At 35.7% G+C, this 20607-nt stretch overlaps 1 long non-coding RNA gene across 1 annotated transcript in view; it reads right to left on the reverse strand.

Moving 5' to 3' along the window:
- The window catches only part of LOC121031601 (uncharacterized), a 170058-nt gene that overhangs the window by 96232 nt on the left and 53219 nt on the right, over positions 1-20607 (reverse strand). Inside the window, exon 2 of the long non-coding RNA XR_005790797.1 lies at positions 17315-17364. This is a non-coding gene — a long non-coding RNA (uncharacterized LOC121031601). The remainder of the gene's footprint in view (positions 1-17314; positions 17365-20607) is intronic.

Consider the following 20607-nt stretch of genomic DNA (forward strand, 5'->3'; position numbering starts at 1 on the left):
TGGGCTGTGAGCTGAAGTAATGTGGGCCTCCCTGCCCATTCCCCTATCAAGGTCAATGTGGAGATTTGTGTTCCAGACGAGGGGACTAAGAGAGGATAGAGGCTTCTTTGGTCAGGATTCCTGAATGGCAAACCAACTTGAGTTTGATGTTGTTTATTGCCTCAATAGCCAAGTCACTCTTTAGTCCTTCCAGTTGGATTTGATTGTCCTCTCCTTTGTATACATATATGGGCTTTGCACTTATCACATTGTACTTCTTTTTGTCTGAGTATTTCCGGTTTCTTGAGAAAATTGGTCAGTTCCAATGATGTCTGGAAAACAGAAGAGCTCAATAAAAAGGTGATTGTTTAGACAGTGTTTTAAAGCTGAAAGTGGAAGCAAGAAGCAAGGGGTTATCAGAGAAGATGAGATTTAGACTGAAAATAGGAGAAGGTATGTCATGATGTAATAATTTAGATACCTACACTTAACTAGAAGATAACATTCCTGTTTATTGGCCTCTGCTTTCTTGAAAACTGGTAGACAAGATTACCTTTATACTCTTTCTGATGGATAAAGTACCTACTTAAACAATCTTTTTAATGTTTATTTGTTTTTGAGAGAGAGAAAGACAGAGTGCAAGCAGGGGAGGTGCAGAGAAAGAGGGAGACACAGAATCTGAAGCAGGCTCCAGGCTCCGAGCTGTCAGCACAGAGCCCAACGTGGGGCTCGAACTTATGGACAGTGAGATCATGCCCTGAGCCGAAGTCGGACGCTCAACAGACTGAGCCACCCAGGCTCCCCTAAAATACCTACTTTTTAATGCAGCATTTTAAATAAATTTTTAAATTGCTTTTGTGTTGAAGGATTACAGTAAAAAGTATCCACCTGTTTTAGTGCTGTAAGGGCTTACATATTCTAAAATGATAGAGTTATTCTTTCTAATCAGGAAACCAGAGCACATGATACAATACTCCAAATAAAAATACTGTACTTTGTATACTATCGTGCCTGCTATCACCATGATTTGGTGATTTAGGGATTATCATTATCCTCATTTCATATATCAGAAAACAGATTGGATTTTAATGCTGTGGACTAGATGTCTAGATTATCATGGAGCCATTCAGTAATTTATGCAATTACTTCATGCAATAATACAAAAATTTATAATAATATAAATTTCAACATTTGAGGTATTCTTTTCAATTTACCCTGACTACTCAATATATTTCATTCATTTACTTTTTTATCAATAATAAAAATTAAATTTCTCTACTTTGATTTATAATTTGTACTTGAAATATGAACTACTTTATGAAAAGATCAACATATACCATGAAAAGTATAGAACCGTTGTCTGAAGGGTTATGCTTAAATTGTTTATCACATTGAAATACTCAGGGATAGCCAAGGGAGGAAAGAAGTAACCCCAGAAGTTAAAATGATCTTTCTTACAGACATTTGAAAAGAACAAAGACCTGTAGATTATATCAAAACTTGTCTGAGTTTATCCACTCCCCACATGCAAGTGGGTTTTATAACTTGTATTTACTAAGATGATATAGTAGGAAACCCACAGTTTAACTTGATGTTTTATCAGCAACACACAGTTGTTTAAGGCTAAAATTAAATAAAAGAACTTGGAGCTGCTTTTCAAGTCAGAGTGGAAGAAAACATTTTAAGAAACTGAGATGTAATTATTTAAACATAAACCTGGCAAAAGAGAGAAAGAGAGAGAGAGAGAGAGAGAGAAGTCAGTCATTTCATCTGGTTTCTTTTTCATATGACATGAGGACTGGCTTTCATCATTATTTATATCTATCCTTTTTATTCCATGAACATATTAAAAGGCATTAAAAAATTGTAGCATATCCTCAGAAAGAGAAAAGGGAGAATGTTCCACTCAGTATAAGATTTATGCTTGCTGAAGGCAGCAAGAATTGCTGTGAATATTTTAGAGAAGAACTTGGATCCTGGCTACAAAAGTTCAAGTAACCACTTAGAATTTCTCATTGAGAACTACCGTATGCAAACACATGAGCTGTGGATTGATTCTTACTTAATTACCAGACCACCAACTTTGCCAGTGCCATTAGCTGCAATACAATCTGGGACAATGTGAGAAACCATCATTTTTCCTTCTGATCTCTCTGGTATGTTTCAGACCATCTATGGAAGCTCAGAAGTAGTACATATAATTTCACAGTTATGTGTCAGGTTGATGGAAAAAGTGGGCATGCTACAATGCTTTCAGAGTTACAATTCAAGTGAGAAACCCAACTGCATATTAAATTCATGGATGAACAATGGAAACTTGAAAGCCATAATTTGAAGTTTTATTTCTGTAGGTATGGGCATATGACACCAAATTATTAAATCTAGCACAATATAAAAGTGAACACATGAGAGATTTACATAGAGAAGAGAGAATTGTGAAGTTTGGGAATATGAAAAACTGTGCAATGCTTTCATAATAGCAAACTTTAATATAGAATAAGCTGAACAATAGTTTTCAAATACAACTCCCTCCTGATTCATATGGTAACTTACCTATGTTGTAGCCCTCATATAAATGCGCAAGAAAGTACTGAAATGCAAAAACAATGTGAAGTACCACATAGACGCTTGCTTTGGTTGCTTATGCATACGGATAGCTAGTAATCCCACACAAAAAATACCTTTAGCATACAAGATTTTCTGGATAAAAGGGGTGGTGATGGATTTTCATAAGTAATATTCTGTCCAGAAGTTTTTTCTTTGTGCTTCAAACTAGGGAAGTTTATAAATCATTTCCCTTATAATGTCAGCAGTGAAGAGAGAGAGTATGTCATTGAAAAAAATATTTCTGCACTTTTATAAGATGGCATGGCAGGTATATTTGCTATAGCAAATTAAAAAAATCTACTTAAGAAATATAGCTGACAAAGAGTTTATTTTTTTTAATTTTTTAAACATTTATTTATTTTTGAGACAGAGAGACACAGAGCATGAACAGGGGAGGGGCAGAGAGAGAGGGAGACACAGAATCCGAAGCAGGGTCAAGGCTCCGAGCTGTCAGCACAGAGCCCAACTCGGGGCTTGAACACACGTACCGCGAGATCATGACCTGAGCAGAAGTTGGACGCTTAACCGACTGAGTCACCCAGGCGCCCCAGACAAAGAATTTAAAGCATAGATCATGGGTCAGAAGACTTAATATTGTTAAGATGGTGATATTTACCAAACTGATCTATAGATTCAGTGCAATCCCTATTAACATCTCAGCTGACTTTTGTAGAAGTTGACAAGCTGACTCTAAAATTCATATGGAATTGTAAGAGATCCAGACTAGCTGAAACGATCCAGGAAAAGAAGAAAGTATGTGGACCCAAATTTCCCAAATTCAAAACTCACTACAAGGCAATTGTAATCAAGACAGGGTAGTGCTACACAAAGATAGATAGATAAATCAGTAGAATAAAATTGAGGGTTTAGAAATAAGCCCATGTATCTACAGTCAAATGATTTTTGACAAGGGTGACAAGACCATTTAATGGGGGAAAAATAATCTTTTCCACAAATGGTACTGGGACAACTGTATATCCACATGTAAAAGAATGAAGTTGGATCCTTACCTCATACCATATAAAAAATAACTAAAAATAAATTTAAAAATCTACATGGAAGAGCTAAAACTATAACACTTTTGGGAAGAATATATAGGGGTAAATCCTCCAAACCTTGGATTTGGCAAAGATTCTTAGATAAGACACCAAAAGCATTAATAACCCAAAAAAAAAAAAAAAGTAAGTTGAGCTTAATCAAAATTAAAATCTCTGTGCTGATTCAAAGGACACAATCAAGAAAGCAAAAAGATATCCCGCAGCCTGGGGGAAATATTCACAAATCATACTTGATAAGAAGTTTTTCTAAACTATATGAGGAACACTTAAAATTCAATAATAAAAGGATAAAATGCCCAATTAAAAAGTGGACAGAGGGGGGCCTGGGTGGCTTAGCAGTTAAGCATCTGATTCTTGATTGTGGCTCAGTTCATGATCTCCTGGTTTGCAGGATTGAGCCCTGTGTAGGGCTCTGTGCTGGACATAGAGCCTGCTTAAGATTCTCTTTCTCTCTCTCCTCTGCTCCTCCCCTGCTCATACTCTCTTTCAAAAAAAAAACAAAAAAAAAAAATGGGAGAAAACTTCAATAGGTACATCCCCAAGGAAAAACTAAATATGGCCAATAAACATGTGAAGAAAGTCTAAGCATGATTAGCAAGCAAGGAAATGCAATTCAAAAGCACAATCAGAAATCACGTCGCAAGTACCAGGACAACTATCATCAAAATGTCAGATAAGTGCTGCTGAGAATATGGAAATGTCAGAGACCTCATGCTCTGTTGATGGGACAGTAAAATGGTGCGGCTGCTTTGGCAGTTCCTCAAACATTCAAACATAGAGTTAGCGTATGACTCAACAATTCTACTCCTAGATTATATCCAAGAGAAATGGAAATATATACCCACACTAAAAGTTGTATACAGATGTTTATAGTAGCATTATTCAGAATAGCCAAAAGGTAGATACACCCAAATTCATCAACAAATGAATGCATAAATAAAATGCCATATATACAATGGAATACTTTTTAGCCATAGAAAAGAGATGAAGTATTGATACATGTGCCAACTTAGATGAACCTTGGAAACATTACCCTAAGTGAAAGATGCCAGTCACAAAAGTCTACATATTACATGAGTCTGTTTACATAGAAGTCCAGAATAAAAAAAATCAATAGGGACAGAAAGTAGATGAGTGGTTGTTAGGACTGGAGGTGGGGGCAAAAGAGGAGGGAGCGGAGAGGTGGTAATGGCTAAAGGTTACAGGGTTTATTTACACGTGATAGAAAATGTTCTAAAATTGGAGTGATGGTTACATATGTCTGTGAATATACTAAAATCCATTGATTTGTATACTTTAAATGGTATAATTATAGCAAGTGAATTATATCTTAATAAAACTGCTTTTTAAATAGAAACATTGGTAGTTTTGTTAATTCATGCTATACATTTAACTCTAAGGCTAAACAGCAACTATGCAGAGACATATAATATGAATTCTGGGGAAAAAAAACATATATGGTAATGTGTCAAATTACAGAACTGAATATTCACCTTCTATTATACTGAAGCAAATTATTTGCCAATATTAAATAAATGAGGTAGGAAGAATAGAAGCCAAGGGTTGGTTTCTATTGTAAAAAGTAATTATAAACTGGAGGCTATCATGAACCCTTATTTACTACCATTGAAATTCAAGAGAGCTATCAGAGATGGCCTCTGAAACAATACATTCAGAAATAAATTCTCCAGAGAAGAAACAGAGAAAGAAATAAGAGAGAGAGAGGGGTGGGGGGAGAGAGAGAGAGAGAGAGAGAGAGAGAGAGAGAGAGACCAGAGATTGCATCCATAACGAAAAGAAAGAAAAGGTAGCTGAGGTATATGTGCTATGTAATCACTGAGATTTTCTATTCAAGAGGGTATGTATGGTTGTAAACAAAGCAGACCAGAAGATCAAGAACACTGCTGTAACTGAGGAGCATAAATGGGAAAATCAAAGCATTCCAATGCACTGTACATATAAGCTTGAAAATAGATACAGTCAACACTATCAGCCTCAAGGCAGTAAAAGTCTGCTGGTGCCTAAAAAATTTTGTTATTTGGTCAAAGGCACACAGAGGAAAGACTGAGGCACTTCCAGGATGGGTGGTGGGTGTCTTAGGGGAGATTCTAGTCCTATTAAAAAATATGGCTTCATTACTAGGATGTAGGTGGGCCTATATTTACAAGACTGTGTTTCTCATAAGTAGGATTTAAAGCTCTTTATGAATAAAACAGAGAAAACTGAAATGTTATATTTTTGGTAACAATCCAAATTTATATTAGAAAATGGTTTTATCTAGAGTGATACAAAGACTAATGGAAACACAAAAGCGGCTTATAGTTTTCACTATAGAACCAATGTCAACGTGGATACATAATAAAAAGAGAATTTGGTGGAGGTTATACTCAGAGTAAATAGAGGTAAAATGACCATGAAATGTAGCATAAAGTAGTATAAGGAGGAGTAATGTAGAAAGATAGGCCAATACAAGACGTTAGAAATATTGTCCCACTGTAATTTATGTGTATAGATTTTCTTCTTTCTTTCTTTTTTTTTAAATGTTTATTTGAGAGATAGCGTGCTTGTGCATGGGTGGAGGAGGGGCAGAGAGAGAGGAAGAGAGAAAATCCTAAGCAGGCTCTGCACTGTCAGTGCAGCGCCCAATGCAGGGCTTGATCTCACTAACTGTTGATCTCACCAACCTCGAGATTGTGACCTGAGTCAAGATTAAAAGTGGGAAACTTGTGACTGAGCCACGCAGGTGCCTCGATGTGTATAGATTTTCTTAAGAGTTCAGCCCTAATTTAATCCTAATTTACATTGAATCTGGGTAAATGCTTACTAATTGTAAACTGAATGAATGAATTTCAATTACTACACTAGAAACATACTATTTATCAGAATTCCTTCTTTCCACAGTATTCCTCATTCCTTATCTTCCCTCTCTCCAGCAGAGTGTAATAGAAGGTGTGCTTGCTTTGCATCAGAGAGGCCTGGGTTTAAATTTCAACACTCTGACTTACTAGCTCTGTGATCTTAATGCTCTCAGTAAGGAACTATTTCAGCATGGTCATTTGCTTACCTTTTCTCTCTGTAGAGGTGGAGATGAGACAAGGATCAAGGACAAAAAGATGTGGGAAAGATGACTGGTTGGACGGAATTAAAGGGAGAAGGAAGGTATGACTATAGGTTAACTAAGAGTTCGGTTGCTTGTAGGGGCCTAGCTAATTCAAATCTTCAGCAGTGGTTTAGGCTGACTCTGTATGCCCATGACTCCTCATTCTGGGAGTAAACTCAAGCCTTCCTTTCCTCCCCTCTCTTCACAGGAGCTCCATGGCCTTTGCTGGATTGTTCTTTCTTCCTTTCATCCTAGACTCTTCTGGTTCACCCTGATAAGTACTGTAACATCCTAGGCCACTGTCTTAATGATGAAAAAGCAAAAGGCTATCCCCTCCCCACTACTGTTTTGTGGGCATAACTTAAAAGTGGATGTCTTGACAATACATGTGCCTTTGCTCCCTGTCTTTGTAACTGATTCCACAATTTCAGATTAGGGTGGCAGCAGGGTGGTGGGGGAACAGGACAACTATTTTGCTGCTGCTGGGGACTTCATTGGTATTGCATTATCATACCTTTTAGAGGCTACACTACTCTGAATCTTTCCAGGAGAATACAACATAGCTGATCTTTCCATCACAGGATAACCAGAAATACACAAATGCCAAACTTGATTGTATTTATGAAAACTTCTGTTCATTCCTCTCCAGGTCAGAGACCATATGAAAATGGGAAGCACTAAAACCCACTTTGAATATGAACAGGTACCTGTGAAAGACCTGTGAATTATTTCTCCAATTTCTCTAATCAAAACATTGTTTGATAAGAGCTAGTTGATAGTCAAGTAGCCTTTTAAACGATATTACTTAAATCAAGAAAGGTGACTTGGAAAGCCTGTATTATAACACTGTCGAGGTGATTAATATTATTATGTATGCTCTATCAAAATTCACTTCTGCAACAAAGGGCTGTTTGTGTAATATCTCTTTTCATTTTCAACAAAGTGCTTTAACAAAGAAACAACAGAATTCCAGCCTCAAGACATTGTTGCATGGTGTGGTTTTTTTGTTTGTTTGAGCTTTCGGTTTCCATTATTAAAAAAAAAAAAAATATTTAGCAGATGGTATAATCCCAATATAATACATAATAATCTAAAAAAACTTTCTTGAGATTAAGTCTTTTCTAAGTAATAAAAGGAAAATGAGTTATTCTTGTATCAATGACAAGGCAAAATTATGAAGACAATCGTGCAAGACCTGAAATTAGACCAAAATTACATCTGTTAATGTGATTCCATTAAGAGATGTATGTGTTTATACAATATAATTCAATTAATTTTTAAAAACTTTAACAGATTTAGTTTCATTTCTATTTAGGGTTGCCAGATTACATACAGAGGCCCACTTAAATCAGAATCTCAGATAAAAGCACTTTTTTGGCTTAAGTATACCGTGTGGCCAATATGTGGCCTGCATTGTGTGGGCTATCCTAATGCTAAAAAAGTCATTGTGTATCTCACATTCAAATAATTGTGTGTCCTGTATTTTATCTGGAAGACAGTTGGTCTAGAAGCCTTCTTCTCTCCTTTACTCCAACCTATGAATAAAAAACAAATCCTAAAATAAAATATCTGTTTTAGTGTAAGTTGGTGCTTGTCTCTTCACTAAACATCATGTACATATTTCTGCTTTTAGGTGTATATCCATTTTCTTCTTTCCTTTGTGCTCTGCCTTCTTCCCTCTTTCTCTTCCTCCCTCCTCCTCTTTCTCTTCTATCATTTCTCTTACTGATAACGATTTCATTTTTTCCTCCACTCTTGAAAACTACCCTTCTTTCACACATATTTAGTTTCTGACACACTTTCTCTATAGGTTTTCCCCCTGGATCGTTCTTATGAATTAATTAATTGCTAAGAAATCGTTGATACTATTAAACTTTATCATATATTTCATTTTAGGAAGCAACTTACTAGAAAATGTAAAGAAAATAAAGTATTTTCTTGAATTCAAAAAAACAACATTTAAGACCCTGCCTTAAGGAAGATAAAATTAGAGATAAAATATATCTAGTTTCTACCAACTTACAAAATGCTAATAACGTATATAAATATATGAGACAAAGGATAATCAATTTCCCTTTTATAAGAGAACATTTTATCTTGGGAAGGAGATGTATGTTTTAAACTGGGAGCTTGTATTGAACTCTTGTCCTCAAGCTAATTTCATGCAGTACAAAATAATATCTCTTGATATGCTCAAAAAGCAGCAAAGAGCAGCTCACAGTATTGAGACTTACCATCATTATATCTCCTTTGTTGCTTTTGCTTAGGTGATACCCCAATCCACCTTTAGTGTTTAAGAAATGTCTGGTCCAGGTGCTCTTTCTGCACACAGCTTCAGGTGTACCTTAGACCTCTAACTCCTTTTCTACCATATTTTAAATTTAAGGTGACATACACTTTGAACAACAGATCTATGAATTTAAGTAGCCTCTTTTCATTACCCTATCTACCCCATAAAGGGTAGGAAAGAGCAAAAATAGACCAAGAGAATAGATGCTGTGTACAATGAACCCAAGATGCTCCTAAATTGCTCAGAATTATAGGGCAGCACTCAGATTTGGACCGCAAGATTACTTTCCGTAGACCACCCATTTGACTTTGACTAGAGTGTTTCATTATCAATTTACCTATAGCTATCAATTATCTGTAATTAGGTATATATCCTAAGCTAGTTATAAATAAATGAACTTATCCATACTCACCATCAGTATTATTTTTAGCTGACATAGTATTGCAATTTTAAAGGTTAAGATTTCCTTTTGATTGCAAGGGGGGTATTGTATGAGAAGCAGTTCAAATCTATTAGAGGCTTTTGTTAGAAGAGCAAAGACTCTTCAAGACCCCCATGTATATAAATATTATACAGTATGATAATGAGAAACATTGAGAATTATTTTAAAACTATTAACAATTCAGAGGAATGTAGGGGCGCCTGGGTGGCTCAGTTGGTTAAGGGTCTGACTTTGGTTCAGGTCATGGTCTCACAGTTCATGAGTTCGAGCACTGCAATGGTCTCTGTGTTGAAAGCACAGAGCCTGGAACCTGCTTCAGATTCTGTGTCTCCCTCTCTCTCTGCCCCTCCCCTGCTCACACTCTGTCTCTCTCTCTCAAAAATAAATAAATGTTAAAAAAATTAATAAGAATTCAGAGGAATGCATACTATAAATTAAGAGATGGAAAAACATATCATACAATTTTAAGCAATTGTAGTGTTTAAAAACTGTTTATGCATTAGGATATTATTTTGACAGAATTCAATATTTAAGCCTCTGTTATCTGAATTTTCATCTAGACTCACACAACATAGGAAATTGATGGTTGTAGAGTACAATCATTGTGTTAAGCAATTTACATATTTCTTCCTAATAACTCTGTGAAATAATTTTTTATAGCCATTCTATAAACAAAGAAATTAAGGGCAAGAGAACTCAGGTAACTTCTCTATGGTATCAGAGCTATTAAGCAGCAAAGCTGGATTTGAATTCAGATTGAAGATGTGTTTTTTCTGCTACATAATGCAAATTCTGAATTTCACAAATGGAGCAGCATGAGGGAATATGGAATAAATAAGCAATTACCATGGCTATATTCAAAAATTTCTAAAGCTGTTTTGGAATTTTTCAGAAAAACCTGGAATTTTTGCACAATATCTAAAGGAGCTACCTGGTAACTCTTTTAGTATAGGCATTAAGTTAGAGAAAGAGAGGGAGAGATAAAAAGAGAAGGGAAGAGAAAGAAGATAAAGTAGAAATAGAAATGACACATAGGGGAAAATATCATTATTACTTTTTAAGATGATTTAATAAATATCAAGAATTATGGTGAAATGGAATATGAAAAACCTGATGACCTGTAGTTTTATGACTTAGATACTGAACTTTGCTAGTGTTATGCTAAATAATAAGGGAAATACAGTAATTGTTACTAGTTTCCTCCACCTGAGGGGTAGGCAGGGGCTGTAGCTAATCAGTTGGGAGAATCAGGAAGGTAGAAACATCCATGAGAAAGGCAAAGGGAGCTTCCTGAAAGTCTCATATGATACTCATGCTAAAGGTCTGTGAATATCAGGAAATCTTTTCCCTGGCTGGGAGTGGGACTGTGTCTCTTACTCTGCAGGTGTCTGTTAGCATCTTTTTGTCAAATTCATCATCACCCACATGTGACAACTACACAGGGCCACAGAGGACAATGCCAAAGCCAATGAAGGAAAATAGTCAACAGTAGGTTCACCTGTTGGCTACCTCAGTCGAGGTATGATCCTCTCACTACCGAATCAACAGACTTTCTTATTTCCCGTTCTTTCTGTATTAACATTTCATATTCTTCCTAGAAAATCATTTCCCCCTGTTTCCATATACAATGCTGTCCTCATTCCTCATCTACCCCTTTAAATTCTTTTGCTTCATTTGCTACTCAAGGCTGTGAATGTCTTCTGAGAGTATATCATTGGCCCTTTGCTCTCTCTCTTTTTGTATGTACTTAATAAAATATTCAGTCTCATGGCTATTATTCCTGTTCTGTGCTAAAACTAAATTCACATCTCCTTTCCTGACCCATCTTACAAGTCTACTTCCTCTCCACTATCCTGCTTTTACTTCCAAGTCTATGTGTCGAAAACCAAAATTAATATGTGCTCCAATAAAAAATGCCAAGACACAAACAGAAATGCACAAAATGAAAAAGAAAAATGACTAACAAGCATAAGATATTCAAAATCACTAGTTATCAAAGAAATGCAAATCAAAACAAAAAAGGCAAACCATTTACACCTATCAAGTTGTCAAATACTATTTAAAAATTATAATACAGAGTATTGGCAAGAGTGTAAGGAAATGGTCACTTTTACATTCTGTTGACAGAAAAGTAACTTGACAAAACTTTTCTGAAATGACATTTGGCAATATATATCAAAGCCTTAAAATGATGCAGTAAATATAACCCAGTAATTTCATTTCTCAGCATATATTTTAGGTTAAAAATATGTGATTGATATCATATATCTCATAACATTGTTTATATAAATGAAAATCAGAAATAATGTAATTATGCAACAGAAGGGATTGCTTAAGAATAATGGTATGGGGCGCCTGGGTGGCGCAGTCGGTTGAGCCTCCGACTTCAGCCAGGTCACGATCTTGCGGTCCGTGAGTTTGAGCCCCACGTCAGGCTCTGGGCTGATGGCTCAGAGCCTGGAGCCTGTTTCCGATTCTGTGTCTCCCTCTCTCTCTGCCCCTCCCCCGCTCATGCTCTGTCTCTCTCTGTCCCAAAAATAAATAAACGTTGAAAAAAAATTAAAAAAAAAAAGAATAATGGTATATCTACACAATAGAATATTATACAGCCAAATAAATGCAGTTATGGAAGAAATGTGATGTGAGAAGGTGTTCTTGATACATTGATGGTCATGGTATGTTCATGTTTAGTTTATATAAAATGGAAAGTGTAGGCAATAGTACAGTGGATAGAATGTAACTCCGTATTTGTAAAAACTTATGTATATCTGTATGTTTATATATATAAGACTATATATCTGTAGAGAAAGATGGAGAAAGGAAAAGATTTGGGAGAATATATATCATAGAGTACAGTATAGTTGTATACTACGTACACATAATTTATTTTAGTTTCTCTTTATTGTATTTTCCATTCATTTCCATGATGAGTATATGAGTGTGGTTTTATAGTAAGAAAATAATATTTTTAAAAAAACAATTCATTTCCCTTCCAAAATTCAGCCTTTTTTCTGAATTTCTAGTGATGCCAATGGCATCATCATTCTTGCTCATCCATAATCAAAACCATTTTATATTCATCTCCCTGACACATATATACTTTTATCTAAATATCAAGTTTTGTGAATTTGTTTCTATTCTGCACCCCACTGAGAGATTCATCTTTAATTTTTTTTTTCAAATCAATTTCTATGCTGAAAACCTGTCCCATGCAGAAGGGAGAAGTTTTGGGGTTCTGATTTGCATGTAGTTAGACAGTAGAGGCATGTTCAGTTTGTGAAAATTTATCCACTTCTATACCTATGATTTATACTGTATTGAGTGTATGTTATACTTTGATAAAAAGCGAACAAGCAAATCAAAACAAAAATCTGCATCTTACCTACAAGGTAAATTCCAAAATCCTTAGCTTAATATTGAATCCTTCTATAATCTGATCTCAATCCTCCTTAACCAGGATCATCTCCAATATACCTCATCATAAAACCTGCTAATAGCATTGACTATGCGGTCCTTAAGCACTTTATATCAATTGTCTCATTTGATTATCCTAGTCCTCTGGAGTATGTACCAGAATTATCCCCATTAAACTAATGAAGATATGGAGACTGAGTAAGAGTAAATTACTTGTAGTTGTGGAAATTTACTAGCTTTGTCCACTTAGTATGCATTGCATTATTTTCTGGTAATAGCTCCCAGTTTCATAACCTAGAAGATCTGTCATTCAAGGTAATTTGCTCTCTTCAGCCAAAGAATAGAGTGAGACTTTTCAGATACTCTTACTGGATACAAATTTCAAGAGCAATAATAAATAGGGTGACTATAGCAGCATATTGCGAGAATGCATATTAGTTTCTGCTACAAACCCACCAGAGACTCCAGGTTCCTGCCATTGGAGCAAGATTCCATTTAAGTCCCTTAGTTACCCCATATCCAGGGACAAATTCGTTCCTTCCCTTCTCTTCTCTTCCCTTTCAACCTCCCTCTCCACCCTCTTTCTCTTTCTTTTGCATAAATCAACCAAAGTATGTTTCTATTGCCTACAATCCAAGGAATTGAATGTGACACTTGCTCTAGAGTATTCAGCCAGAACATGTGTTAAGTGCTGAAATTTGAACTTAAGTCTAGATAACTCCAAAGTTTGTTTTCTTAACCGTTATATTTTATACTGTGACTGCAATGCTCAAGTGCACCTCTGGTTATTACTGCTTGAATGCATACGTATTCAATGTTATCCAATTTTGCACAAGCTACTTTCTCTACTAAGATAGGCTTTCTTGAGGCGCCTGGGTGGCTTGGTCAGTTAAGCGTCCGACTTTGGATCAAGTCATGATCTCACGGTCCGTGAGTTCGAGCCCCGCGTCAGGCTCTGTGCTGACAGCTCAGAGCCTACAGCCTGTTTCAGATTCTGTGTCTCCCTCTCTCTCTCTGCTCCTCCCCTGTTCATGCTCTGTCTCTCTCTGTCTCAAAAGTAAATAAACGTTAAAAAAAATTTAAAAAAACTAAGATAGGCTCTCTTTGCTTTTCTTTTCCTCCCAGTTCTACTGAAATCCTTCCACTGACCATCAGAGTACCCACTTCCTCTAAAATATTAAATTCTTTAAACCATAGAGACACTCTCCTTATGACAATTATTATTTACTGGTGTAATTTGAGACAGAAGGATCAAAGCCAAGAATAACTCTTTAGCTTGAAAAACCACCATTGGTTCCCTATGACTTGCAAGATAAAATCTAAACCTCAGAACTTCACATGCAAAGCATTTTTCAGCCTGGTCCAAATCTACCTCCCTAGTTACATCTATGCTACTTACTCCTTTCCTCCTTCTCCTCAGCCTACAAGGGCTTCCTCTCCAGCTACACAAATCAGCCTCTTCTCATAATCAGGTGTAAATCTGTTAGCCTTTTACACATAATGCCCTAACAAACTTTATTGTAAAGCTTCCTTGTGACAAATCTTTTTTACATTTTCTTGTATCCTCCTCCTCCTTGTAGCTAAAGTGGTATTTATTTATTTATTTATTAGATTTATTTATTGAAATAAATCTAATAAATAAATAAATAAATCTGAGTGAATTAACATACAGTGTAGTATTGGTTTCAGGAGTAGAACCCAGTGACTTATCACATATAACATCCATTGCTCTTCTCAACAAGTGCCCTTAATGCCCATCACCCATTTAGCCCATCCCCCCATCTTTCCTCCCCAATGTTGATAGCAGTACTATCAACAATAACCAAATTATGAAATGTCCATTCACTGATGAATGGATAAAGAAGATGTGATATCTATAGATATAGATATATAGACATAGATATAGATATAGATTAGATATATATAACAGAATGCTACTCAGCAATCAAAAAGAATGAAATCTTGCCATTTGCAACAACATGGATGAACTAGAGTGTATTATGCTAAGCGAAATAAGTCAAGCCTAGAAAGACAAATATCTTCTGATTTTCCTCATATGCGGAATTTAAGAAACACAATAGATGAACATAGGGGAAGGGAAGGAAAAATAAGATAAATGCACTGTCTTGCATCCTTGCACTGAAATGCACTGTCTTGCATTGAAATATTTACTTTCATGTGTGGTGTAGAGCAAAACAGACACCATTCAGGCAGTGAAAAAACCAGATTAGTTAGCCGCTTCTGATCTGAAGAGTTTACATAACTTATTACTCTATTTTTATAGCTAGGAATTCTAATTAATTTATTAATTATGTGGAAAGTGTATGGGGAGAATGGCTGTTAACATGATAAATCTGAGTTACCCTCAAAGGAGCAATTACTCATTCTATAGAGAAATCATACTATATCATTGTTTAAATCCACAAATAAATATTATAACAGAAACAGTGAAAAAAAATTCACATTTTTTGACAATTTATTAAAACAATGCCGAAGCTTATGTCATCATTAGTGATATTTTGCCTCAAGGCTTTTGGCTCTTTGAACACAACATCATGTTGTACAAAATACAATGGAATATTTTCCTATAGGTTAGAAGGAGTATGGTGTAAACTGCTGGAAATAAGTTATCTGAGAATAAATATATTAGGAGATACAGAATGCCTTTTGTATGCTTATAAAGAAAGAAGACATCAGATGCCTAGAACTTGATGTTAACAGTTTATATAGTAAATGCAACACCTCAACTTGTCCTTGAAGCACAATGACTTTTAACACAAGACTTAAGCAGTCAGTCATAGCTTCTTTTCTCTACTTTAAGAGAAGGTGGAACACGTTTGCTGCTTTCTTACTTTGGTACTGATTCAAATAAATATTGGTGTATTTTGGGTTTCTAGATTTTTGGGGCATGGGGGTTGAGCATGGGACTTCTTTGCAACCGTGTCCCCAGATGTTAGGACTTTTTCCACTCTGCATAGAAATATGAATATATTTATATATTGGAGTGACACTTCTACAGGAAGCCTAGAAACCTATCTGTTTACTACATGTCACTGAAGTTGAAGTGTAAGTGTGGGTAAATTTCACTTCTTGTTTAGGCTTTAGGAATATAATTACTCAGTGTTAGACAATAAGAAATGGAAAACACTTAAGTGGCTTTCTTATACCTGAATCTGTTGATTTTGTTTTGTCAATGAGGGCTTTCATTAAGAGCCATTGAAGGTTAGTCTCTCTCAATTGATGTAGTGGTAACAATTTACTCTCTCCTGCCATAGTAAAGATAGAACCTGTCCTTCAATCTGTTTGTGGTAGAGATTTTTTTTTTTTTAAAGTATAAACATTGAATTCCTCTGCTTATTTGGAGATGGAAGGTCATTAACAGGGCACTTGAGCAGATTGGAATTACAGTCAATTGAGACGCTGAAACATCCTAAATGGCCTAATGCAGCAACTAAGTGCTTCTTAAATTCCAAAACTTTTACTTGAGCACAGCAATCATGAGTTTCCACTGCCTTTAGTAAATACTGTTTTTTATAGTTTTGTGTGAGGAAGCAACACAAATTTAAATTACTGAGTTCAGATTTTTTTGCTTACCCATATTCATTCGTCAAGATGTAAATGTGAAATTAGATTCTAACTTAATTATATGGTTAAATCTTGAAATTAATAGAAAAGTTAGTAAAAAGTAATTTAGTGGTACAGCTAATGTCACTGCAATTTACTTGAACTGTTTGAGATTTTATATTAAGTTTGTACTGTTATAGCCATACATATGGAGAATATGTATATATGTATGTGTATTTCTTTTCTAGCTTATAATCTCTTTAATGTTGGTTTAACTCCTAGAAAAATGAAACTCATTTCCAGCACACAAAGATAAAAAGATTTTTGTGGTTCAAGGTAGAGAATGGACTACAGAATATAAAGAAAGAAAACCCAACATGATACACTCAAACATTAATAGGTTACAGATATCAGATTTATAATTCCAGTGAGCAAACACTAGGAAACGTGCTACAGAAATCCCAAAGAGCCACTGATGGAAGAATATGAGGCCCAGAGGACAAATAAAAGAGCCATTTTTGAGTTAACAAGGACATCAGTTCCCCCATTTTTTTCTTTAAATGTTCTACTTAATTTTTCTTCTTTTTTTTTTATTTTTTTGATGTTCTACAAATACATTTTATGCATTTTTCTCTTCGTTGCACCTTTGATCTTCATGCCATAAAAGACAAAGACAATTAAAGGGAGGGAGCCAAGAAAGCATTGTGGAAGTGTCAGCAGCAATCATGTTTATCTGAGGCCAGACAAAATACAGCATATGAAAAAGATGCATATCTAAAGTTCTACCATAAATAACTCTAGTAGATATAACAATGAATTACTAAGAAGAGTTGCATCTTAGTCCTGGTATCATCACTCACCAACAGTAAGATCAAGGTCTTTTGACTTTTCTTGCCTTGGCGTTCCACATCTGCTAAATGGAAGGATCTCATTAGATGACCTGTGAGTTATAGACAACTCTAAAATCTATGATGTTAGGTGAACTTAAAAGTTGCTGAAATTATTTCTTTGTCATTTATTCAACAAATTCAAGTTGCTAATGAAAATAAGTTAATAGGATTTTTGATAATTACTACAGTATGAATTCGAGAATGCAGTCTCTGTTAACAACAATGATGGAATAAGCGAGACAGGGAGAAGGGTAGGTTGTGAGGAAGGCATATTTAGTCTTACAATACGAACTCAAAAACTGAAATGATATACAGTGATAGGCACTGTATTGATAATAGTTCAGCGCTGTGAGTTCTTGAAAGGCTGAACTTTTGGAGATGGAAACTGTGAGCTAGGAAACAGGATGCCAGTGGTACAGGTGTAGACATCTTTCTGAGATCAGAGTTAAATGGGAGGCAGGAAATGAGGTGGCAATTAAGTAATCGACTGCTGTCAAGATTAGATTTTTTTCAAGACAGTCTAGGTCAAGGTCAAAGGTAATGGCAGGGCTGAACAAAATAAGAATCAGATTTTTTTTTTCCATTTCCTAGATAAATATATCTGAAAAACTTCTATAGATTTTATTCTGGGGCAGCAATGCATATTTTGTAAACACAAATTTTCAAGCCTCATACTAGTAAATAATATGTTTGAGACTCACTTGTGCATACCTGGCATGGCCCCAGAATAGTACTGAGAAAACAACACCTCTTTTATCATGCTTGGGTACAAAGTCTACCAAATAATAATACGCATTTTTTGAAATGACTAAATATATACTTACATAGCAGACTATTCAAAGCCATTATAGAGTAGTAAGCAAATAATAAATGTTCAAAAGTCCATAACTACACATTCATGTAATATACAGCTGTCACCTTCAATAGATTAAATAATGTAACTTCTCAACCATGGTTCTTTAACCAGTATCTGTAACAGCTTAAATAGATAACTTTTAAACCTAATCTTGAATATGTAGAGGAAAAAGGTATTTACCTTTCTTATGTAGAAGTTGTTGCAATTACTATTTAACTGTTTGTTGCAACAACATTTAACTGTTGTTTGCAAAACATTTTGATTTTGAATGCTATTGTTGTAAAATGTTATTAACTTTTTTAATGTTTATTTTTGAGAGAGAGAGAGAGAGAGAGAGAGAGAGAGCAGGGGAAGGGCAGAGAGAGAGGGAGACACAGAATCTGAAGCAGACTCCAGGCTCTGAGCTGTCAGTGCAGAGCCAGATACGGGGCCCTAACTCAAGAACTGTGAGATCATGACCTGAGCAGAAGTTGGATGCTTAAGCAACAGAGCCACCCAGATGCCCTGTAAAATATTACTTTATTGCATATAAAATATATAATAATGAAAATTGCTCATAAAATAAATTATTGAAGGACAAAGAAAGACCATCACTTTTAATGTGTTCATTGATAATCAGTAGGGATTTGCTTAAAACAAAATGTTTTTGCTGATGATGTGAACTTGACCCACTCCCTACCAGTAGATATAAAACAGGAATTTACTTTACACGGAACTGTGGTTGTTATCTTCAATAATTCAAGAGGATATGTTTCCAGAAAAATTTTAATGGGTGATAAGGTACTTACTTAGATCTTAAAATATTTTAAACTATATTTAAGAAATTCATTTTATCATTTCATTGTTGGGATTTGTGGATAACTCTATTCATATTTCATATTAGTAAGTCAACAGATCATGATAACTTTCTGTATTTTATCAGGTCTCCATTCTTGCTCCAGTAGACAGCTGAACATTTCTTAGCACTCTCTGAAGGTAAAATAATCATATTCACTGCATTACCTATCTGTAAGTCTGTGTAGCAAACAATGACAGGAAAAGGTTAAAAAGTTATGGGTTGTTTTCAATGCTTTCTTAAGCATTGTGTCATTTTGTTTTACTACTATTTCAGACAAAACCCTGGTTGTAGTCCTAGGTGGTGGTTTGGCAGTACATAGTTTATGCAAGTTGTAAACATCATAAAAAAAAAATCAGTCTTAGGGGCGCCTGGGTGGCGCAGTCGGTTAAGCGTCCGACTTCAGCCAGGTCATGATCTCGCGGTCCGGGAGTTCGAGGCCCGCGTCGGGCTCTGGGCTGATGGCTCAGAGCCTGGAGCCTCTTTCCGATTCTGTGTCTCCCTCTCTCTCTGCCCCTCCCCCGTTCATGCTCTGTCTCTCTCTGTCCCAAAAATAAATAAACGTTGAAAAAAAAAATCAGTCTTAGCAGTAAAGCACATCCGCCTGATGCATCTCTGTCAGAGTAGTCCCTCCATCTTTCTATCTCTCTGCTACTTGGAGTTGGCCTAATTTAAACCTACCTGTAAAACACAGGAAATGTTGTTCCTTAAGTTAAAAATGCTTTTAATTTGTGAGAATCATAAACCCTTCCCAACACCAATATCAGACTGCAAGAGGCTTTGCTTCTATTTAGGGAGGAAATTAAAGCTTTGGTGAAAGATTCATCTCAACCACCCATTCATTCTCTGAACGTCTGCTTTCTTTCTCCTACTCCCTTAGCCTCTTTCTTTCTAGTGGTGCCTTTGCTCAGTCTAAAAACTTTTCCAATTCTCTTGCACTAAAACTATTTTCTTTCATATATCTTTTGGCATTCACTATATTCTTTCCCTCCCACCCACACTTACTGAACAATTGGTTTCATCTCAGATGTCTATTACCTCATCCCACATTCATCCTTCAACTGCTTGCAACCTAACTTCTGTCCCCATCACTCTGAGAGACTATTTGTGCTGAGGTCACTGGGGATCAAACCCAATGTACAGTTCAATCTTTATCTTACCAGACGGTTCTTTTTCAGTGAATACTAATGATGACCTTCTTTCCTGAAACTTTTCTATTCCCTAATATTCCGTGACACTATACTCACTTGGTTCTTCTTTTCCTGTCTCATTCATTTAGTTTGGCCCTTACGTAAGTGCTATTAAACATTACATCCATGATCATGATTTCAAGCATACTCAACCTATGTGTAGATGATTTCCAAGTCTCTATCTCCAGCCTATATTTAATTTGTACTTTATTTAGGCTACATATTCTCAGTTGCAAACACCCCCTAGAGCGTCAAACTCAACAGAACTGAAAGGAAACTTACTTTCCCCCCCCGCTTAAAGGAGTTCATATCCTATATTTTCTGCCTAATTTGCCTGGATCAATTTCTGTTCCATCACTTAAGCTTGAAGCCTAGTTCTTGA

Source organism: Herpailurus yagouaroundi, unplaced genomic scaffold (assembly GCF_014898765.1).
Source record: "Herpailurus yagouaroundi ecotype Mexico unplaced genomic scaffold, PumYag 141, whole genome shotgun sequence".
Taxonomy (NCBI): Eukaryota; Metazoa; Chordata; class Mammalia; order Carnivora; family Felidae; genus Herpailurus; species Herpailurus yagouaroundi.